We start from the raw sequence: 8434 nt of genomic DNA on the forward strand, positions 1-8434 counted from the left end.
CCTTAAAGATATATGAGTTTGAGCGTCTTTTTGTTTGCTTGCCATCTGTGTATTTTCATTGGTGAGTTCAGCTCTTTACCCATTGTTAATTGGGTAGTCTGTTTTATTTTTGAGTTTCAAGATTTGTGTATCTTCAGTGAAAGTTCTTGCTTAGATCTGTATTTTGCAGATATTTATTTTCAGTCTGTTGCTTGTCCTTTTATTTCCTGAACACTATTTTCCTCAGACTATAAACTTTTAATATGAGAAAACTTAAATTATTAATTATTTTTACCATTACTGATCAGCTTTGGTGTCATTAGTTAAAACTTATGACCAAACCCAAGATCACATAGATGTCTTTTTGCTTTTTTTTCTAGAATTTGCGTAGTTTTACATTTCCAGCTAATGCCTCCTTCACCATTAATATAGAAAAAAGGAGGAGGAATTGCTGGCAAGATGGCTGAATAAAAACAGCTCCAGACTGCAGCTCCCAGAGAGATCAATGCAGAAGGTGAGTGACTCCTGCATTTCCAACTGAGGTACACTGTTCATCTTATTTGTACTGGTTGGACAATGGGTGCAGCCCATGGAGTGTGAGCTGAAGCAGGGTGGGGCGTCACCTTACCCAGGAAGCCCAAAGGGTTGGGAAATTTTCTCATTTATGCAAGGGAAGCTGTGAGGGACTTAGCCATGTGCCCCATTCCAGAAATGCGCTTCTCCTAGGGTCTTCACTACCTGCAGGCAGGAGATTCCCTTTTGTGCCTACCCTATGAGGGCCATGTGTTTCAAGCACAAAACTGGGCAGCTGTAAGAACAAACACTGAACTAGCTGAAGGGGTGTTTTTTTTTGTTGTTGTTTGTTTTGTTTTGTTTGTTTTTTTCCATACTGCGGTGGTGCCTGGAATACTAAGGAGACAGAATTGTTCACTCCCCTGGATAGGTGTGCTGGGACCAAGCAGCCAAGTGGTCTGCTCAGTGGGTGCCACCCCTCATGGAGGCAAGCAAACTAAGGTTCACTGGCTTGAAATTCTCACTGCCAGCACAGCAGCAGTCTGAGATCCACCTGGGACACTCAAACTTGGTGGGGGAAGGGGAATCCGCCATTGCTGAGGCTTGAGTAGGCTGTTTTACCCTCATGATGTAAACAAAGCCACCGGGAAGTTTGAACTGAGTGGAGCCAACTGCAGCTCAGCAAGGCTGATGTGGTTAGACTGCCATATTTTTCCTCTCTGGGTAGGGCATTTTTGAAAAAATGGCTGTAGCCCAGGCAGGGGCTTATAAATAAAACCCCCATCTCCCTGTGACAGGAGCACCTGGGGGAAGGGGCAGCTATAGATGCAGCTTCAGCAGACTTCAACATCCCTGTCTGATGACTCTGAAGAGAGCAGCCGACCTCCCATCACAGCTTTCCAGCTCTGCTAATGGTCAGACTGCCTTCACAAGTGGATCCCTGACCTCTGTGTTTTATGACTTGGAGACACCTCCCAGTAGGGGCTGACAGACACCTCATACAGTAAAGCACTGACTGGCATCAGACAGTTGCCCCTTGAGGATGCAGCTTCCAGAGAAAACAAGAAGCAGCAAACAATGAGACAGAAAATTAACAAGGATATTCAGGACTTGAACTCAGCTGTGGACTAAGTAAACCTAATAGACATCTGCAGAACTATCCACCCCAAATCAACAGAATCTGCATTCTTCTAGGTGCCACATAACATGTATTCAAAATTTGACTACATAATTGGAAGTAAAACACTCCTCAACAAATGCAAAAAAAATGAAAATTATTAAAAAAAGGTCCTCCCAGACCACAGAGCAATCAAATTAGAATTGAGGATTAAGAAACTCACTCAAAATGACACAACTACATAGAAACTGAACAGCCTGCTCCTAAACCACTGCTGGGACGAAATAAGGCAGAAATAAAGATGTTCTTTGAAACCAATGAGAATGAAGACACAATGTATCACAATCTTTGGGACAGACACATTTAAAGCAGTGTGCAGAGAAAAATTGATAGCACTAAATGCCCACAAAAGAAAGCAGGAAATATCTAAAATTGACTCCCTAACATCAAAATTGAACAAGTGAAGCAACAGCAAATGAATTAAAAACCTAACAGAAGACAAGAAATAACTGAGATCAGAGCAGAACTGAAGGAGATAGAGACAAAAAATCCTTTCAAAAATCAATAAGTCCACAAGCTGTTTTTTTGAAAATATCAACAAAATATATAGACCACTAGTTAGACTCATAAAGAAGAAAAGTGATAAAAATAAAATAGATGCAATAAAAAGATGAGAATATCACCAATGATTCCACAGAAATACAAACTACCATCAGATAATACTATAAACAGCTCTACGCAAATAAACTAGAAAATCTAAAGGAAATGGATAAATTCTTGGACACATACACCCTCCCAAGTCTAAACCAGGAAGAAGTTAAATCCATGAATAGACCATTTACAAGTTCTGCAATTGAGGCAATAACTGATAGCCTACCAACAAAGAAAATCCAGGACCAGACAGAGTCATAGCTGAACTCTACCAGAGATACAAAGAGGAGCAGGTACCATTTATTCTGACATTATTACAAACAATACAAAAAGAGGAAATCCTCCCTAAATCATTTTATGGGCCAGCATCATCCTGATACTTAAACTTGGCAGAGACACACCACAAAAGAAAATTTCAGGCCGATATCCCTGATCAATAAAATACTGGCAAACTGAATTCAGTAGCACATCATAAAGCTTATCCACCACGATCATGTCAGGTTTATCCCTGGGATGCAAAGCTGGTTCAACATATGCAAATCAATAAACCTAATGCATCACATAAGCAGAAACAAAGACAAAAACCACATGATTGTCTCAATAGATGCAGAAAAGGCCTTCGTCAAATTCAACACCTGTTTATGGTAAAAACTCTCAACTAAATATGAATGGAATGTATCTCTAAATAATAAGAGCTATTTATGACAAATCCACTGCCAATATCATACTGAATGGGCAAAAACTGGAAGCATTCCCTTTGAAAACCAGTAGATGACAGGGATTCACTCTCTCTCCACTCTTATTCAATATAGTATTGAAGTTTCTGGCCAGGGCAATCAGGCAAGAGAAAGAAATAAAGCGTATTCAAATCGAAAGAGAGGAAGTCAAATGTCTCTGTTTGCAGATGACATGATGGTATACTTAGAAAACCTATCATCTCAGCACAAAGTCTCCTTAAGCTGGTAAGCAACTTCAGCTAACCCTCAAGATTCAAAATCAATGTGCAAAAATCACAAGCATTCCTACACACAATAAGAGAAACAGAAAGCCAAATCATGAGTAAACTCCCATTCACAATTGCTACTAAGAGAATAAAATATCTAGGAATACAACTTACAAGGGATGTGAAGAACCTATTCAATGAGAACTTCAAGCCATTGCTCAAGGAAACAAGAGAGGACATAAAGAAATGAAAAAAGCTTCCATGCTCATGGATAGGAAGAATCAATATTGTAAAAATGGCCACACTGCCCAAAACAATTTATAGATTCATTGCTATCTCCATCAAGTTACCATTAATTTTCTTCACAGAATTGGAAAAACAAAAAAAACAAAAAAACAAAACTAAAGTTCATATGGAACCAAAAAATGGCCTGCGTAGCCAAGACAATCTGAAGAAAAAAGAACAAAGCTGAAGGCATCATGTTACCTGACTTCAAACTACATTATAAGGCTACAGGAAGCAAAAGAGCATGGTACTTGTACCAAAACAGATACATAGATCAATGCAACAGAACAGTGGCCTCAGAAATAATACTGCACATCTACTACCATCTGATCTTTGGCAATCGTGAAACAAGCAAGCAATGGGGAAAAGATTTTCCCTCTAATAAGTTGTGTTGGGAAAACTGGCTAGCCACATGTAAAAAACTGAAACTGGGCCCCTTCCTTACATCTCATGCAAAAATCAACTGAAGATGGATTAAAGACTTAAAGATAAGAATTAAAACCATTAAATTCCTAGATGAAAACCTAGGCAATACCCTTCAGAACATAGGCGTGTGCAAATACTTCCTGTTTAAACACCAAAAGCAATGGCAATAAAAGCCAAAATTGACAAATGGAATCTAATTAAACTAAACAGCTTCTGCACAGCAAAATAAATGATCATCGGTGTGAACAGAAAACCTACAGAATGGGTGAAAAATCTTGCAAACTGTCTATCTGAAACAAGGCTAATATCCTGAATCTACCGGGAACTTAAACAAGTTTCCAAGAAAAAAACCACCTCATCAAACAGTGGGCAAAGGATATGAACAGACACTTCTCAAAAGAAGACTTTGATGCAGCCAACAAACATGAAAAAACGCTCATCATCACTCATTATTTGAGAAATACAAATCAAAACCACAGTGAGATACCATCTCATGCCAGTTAGAATGGCAATCATTAAAAAGTCAGAAAACAGCTTATGCTGGAGAAAATGTGGAGAAACAGGGAGGCTTTTACAGTGTTGAGAGTGTTAATTATTTAACCCTTGTGGAAGACAGTGTGGCGATTCTTCAAGGATCTAGAACTAGAAATACCGTTTGAAACAGCAATCCCATTACTGGGCATATAACCAAAGAACTATAAATCATTCTACTGTAAGACACATGCACACGTATGTTTATCACAGCAATATTCACAGTAGCTGTAAAAATGGATGAGTTCATGTCTTTTGCAAGGACATGAATGAAGCTGGAAACCATCATTTTCAGCAAACTATTACAAAAATAGAAAACCAAACACCACATGTTCTCATTTTTAAGTGGGAGTTGAACAGTGAGAACAGATACACACAAGGAGAGAAACATCGTATGGTGGCGGGTGGTGGGATAGTGTAGAGATAGCATAAGAAAAATACCCAATGTAGGTGAGGGCTTAAGGGTCATTTCTCTAATGACCAGTGCTGATGAGCATTTTTTCACATGTCTGTTGGCTGCATAAATGTCTTCTTTTGAGAATGTGAACAGACACTTTTCAAAAGACATGCAGGTGGCCAATAAACTTATTTTAAAAGGCTCGATATTATTGATTATTAAAGAAATGCAAATCAAAAGAACAATGAGATACCTTCTCATATCTGTCAGAATGGCTATTATCATAAAGTAAAATAACAGATGCAGGCAAAGTTATAGAGACCAAGGAATAATTATGCACTGTTGGTAGGAATGTAAATTAGTTCAACTGTTGTGGAAAGTAGTAGGGTGATTCCTCAAAGATTGGAAAGTAGAACTACTGTTCAACCCAGCAATCCCATTACTGGATATGTACCCAGAGGAATATAAATCACTACCATAAAGACACATGAATACAAATGTTCACTGCAGACTATTCACAACAGAAGACATGGAATTAATCTAAATGCCCATTTATGACTGATTGGATTAATGAAATTGTGCCACATACCTACAAGGAATACCATGCAGCCATAAAAAAAGAATACAATTATGCCTTTTGAGGGAACATGGATGGAACTGGAGGATATAATCTTTAGCAAACTAATGTAAGAACAGTAAACCAAATACCACATATTTTCACTAGAAGTGGGAGCTAAATGATGACAACTCATGAACACAAAGAAAGGAACCATAGACATGGGATCTACTTGAGGGTGGAAGGTGGGAAAAGAGAGACCAGCAGGAAAAATACCTATTAAGTACTACACTTAATACCTGGGTGATAAAATAATTTGTAAAACAAACCCCCATGACATGAGTTTACCTACATAACAAAGCTTCACATGTACCCCTGGACCTAAAATAAATAATAATTTTAAAAAACAGGATAATAGGCAACATTTCCGTTTGAATTTCCAAAATGATGGCACTGAACAATCTGAACTCTCCTTCTATTTGGTGCCGCAGGCCAGCCAGGAGGGGGCGCACGGCTGCCTCACCTTGAGCATGATGGTCCTGCAGTTCTTCCCGAGGCCAGCATGGGGAGCGTGAGTCCGCCTTCTCTGACCCTGGGAGCGCCCCCGTGTTCAGCCCATGCCGCTGGAGGGCGAGGGCTGTGTTCTCAGCACAGACCAGAGCAACACCGCCTCGCTCCGGGACCAATGGAGGAGGGGGTAAGTGAAAACTTTACTCTGACTGCTGAGGATCAGGGAGCCAGTAGAAGGGCTTTGTGTGGAAAATTAAACATAAAAAATATCCCATGACTTCAGTGCACTCCAGCGTCCTTCCCCACCCAAGGTGTGGTGGCCACAATGCCAGGTCCACACCGTGGCCTCGTAACATAAATGTATCATTCAGCATATAACATCTGTAATAGACATATAACATCCATAAACAAATATATCACCCATAATACAGATGTGACTTTTGTAATACTAATGTAACACCTGAAATACTGCGATAACACCCATAATACCACTGTAACACTGGTAACAGCAATAAAACACTTACAATACCAATGTAGCATCCGAAATACAAACAGAACATTCGTAATACTGATCTAAGACCCATAATACAATTGTAACTCTCATAATACCAATATACAAACCACAATGCAAATGAAACATCCATAATGTTTCATAATGTTGTAACACTTGTAATGCTGTCCTGACACCTGTAATACAACTGTAACACAATACCAATATACCACTCAGAATTCCAATATATCATCCTGCAATACAAATATAACAACTGTAATACTGATGTAACACCTGTGATACTAACACTGGTAATACTAATACAACATTTGTAATACAAATAGAAAAACCATAATACTGATGCAACACCCATAATTACTGATGTAACATTCATCATAAAGATGTAACACTTGTAATACTGACGTAACATTCCTACTCTTACAGGGCCACTTGGTTTCACAGCTTCCACTGAGCTGGATTTGGTGGGGATTTGGCCTCTATAATGATGTTGGATGTTGTGGTCTCTGCATTAGTGACAAGGTATTGACATGGTTGTGTTTATTAAAAGTAGTTTACTTGTCAATAATTTCATACTTCTAGGAAACTTCCAATAGCTGTTAGTATACTTTAATCTTTTCTCACAGAATCCCCGGTGGTTTCTGCTGTGCCAGATTTGAAGCTTTATGCAAAGTATCTCAGTGGGTTTTACAAAAAGTGGAGACACTCTCCAAGGGTACCACCACATAACTATTACATCAGGAAATACAGGGTTAGTATTGGAAATGGTAATGGCAAAATATTCACTTACAAACATAAATTTCATCCTGTCACTCTCCTGATTTAATTTTGCCCATGGTTTCCCACTGACCTTAGAACAAGAACCATAGACCTCACCATGGCTGCAGACCCCAAGTTCTCCTACCTGTTTCCCTTACTCATTCAGTCCACTCAACTGCCTGCAGTCTCGTTGGCTTTCAGTTGTAGGAACACAGGCTCTTAGGTTTCTCAGGAATTTTATGTGCAATCTCTCAACCTATTCACACAGTGCCCAACCTTATCTAATTTTCCAAGGCTTTGTCCAGCTAAGACTTTAAAGTCAGAGCTTGTGCTGTCTAAGTGTAGAAAAGCTGATAATATGCTATTTCTAAAGGTAAAAAAAAATCATTATTTGTTAGATAATTGATGAGATCACTCTCAATTTATAAATCAAGGAAATAATAGTTAATGAAATGAAAGTCCATGTTGGGATAATTAGTAAAGAAAAAATCTCAGTGCTGAAGACAAATAACACAAGTAATTATTGAAATTACATAAGAATTTATTGGACAGACTATTACCTTGCTGTCTTCTCTATGTTATTAGTTCCAAGTTATGTTAAGTTTGAATACTTACATTTTATGTAGTCCGTCAGTATATTTAACTGACAAAAATGTCCTAGCACACACCATGACAATGTATATAAATATTTGTAAACCTCCTTAACTGTACAGTGTGAAGTAAACAAAGTAAGCTTAGTTATTTAAGCAGATGAATTATTAATATTTAAATATTGAAATGCTGTGAGGCTATGTAATTTTGTAAGTTTTGGTATGGGAATGGGGCATTAGTGTATCCATGTACCCCCTTAACTTAATGACTTCCCTTCTTACTTCCTGCTGGATGATAAATTTTGGGCCCATGGAGGCTGAGGGACAGATAGTCACCTTTATTGGAAACTTTAGTACAGCAGGAAAGTTTTCATTTCAGAATATTATTTCCTGCCAGATATTTTTTCTCATCTAAGGAAACTTGCTCCCCAGGAGTATTGTTACCTTAACTGCTCCTCAGGTGGAGCTGGACAGGACTAATTGTACCACACAGAATCGCATGACTATGAGAAAAGCTAATGTATGAAACACTTCGTGGAGTAAAACTTATATATTTTACTGTTCATCCTTTTTTTCCACATGCTTGTTTTCCACATGCTTGTCTTTCTGGTGAATTGTGTGGTCAACTATTTCTCCATTTTGTAATTGGATTTTTTTGTTGTTGTTGCT

General features: G+C 38.5%; 1 long non-coding RNA gene across 1 annotated transcript; it reads left to right on the forward strand.

Moving 5' to 3' along the window:
• The first annotated feature begins 359 nt into the window (after positions 1–359).
• On the forward strand, positions 360–6979 carry LOC129053468 (uncharacterized). The gene is made up of 3 exons (XR_008518294.1): positions 360–493; positions 5890–6095; positions 6843–6979. It is a non-coding gene; the product is annotated as an uncharacterized LOC129053468 (long non-coding RNA).
• Positions 6980–8434: the final 1455 nt, after the last annotated feature.

Source organism: Pongo abelii, chromosome Y, assembly GCF_028885655.2.
Source record: "Pongo abelii isolate AG06213 chromosome Y, NHGRI_mPonAbe1-v2.0_pri, whole genome shotgun sequence".
Classification (NCBI taxonomy): Eukaryota; Metazoa; Chordata; class Mammalia; order Primates; family Hominidae; genus Pongo; species Pongo abelii.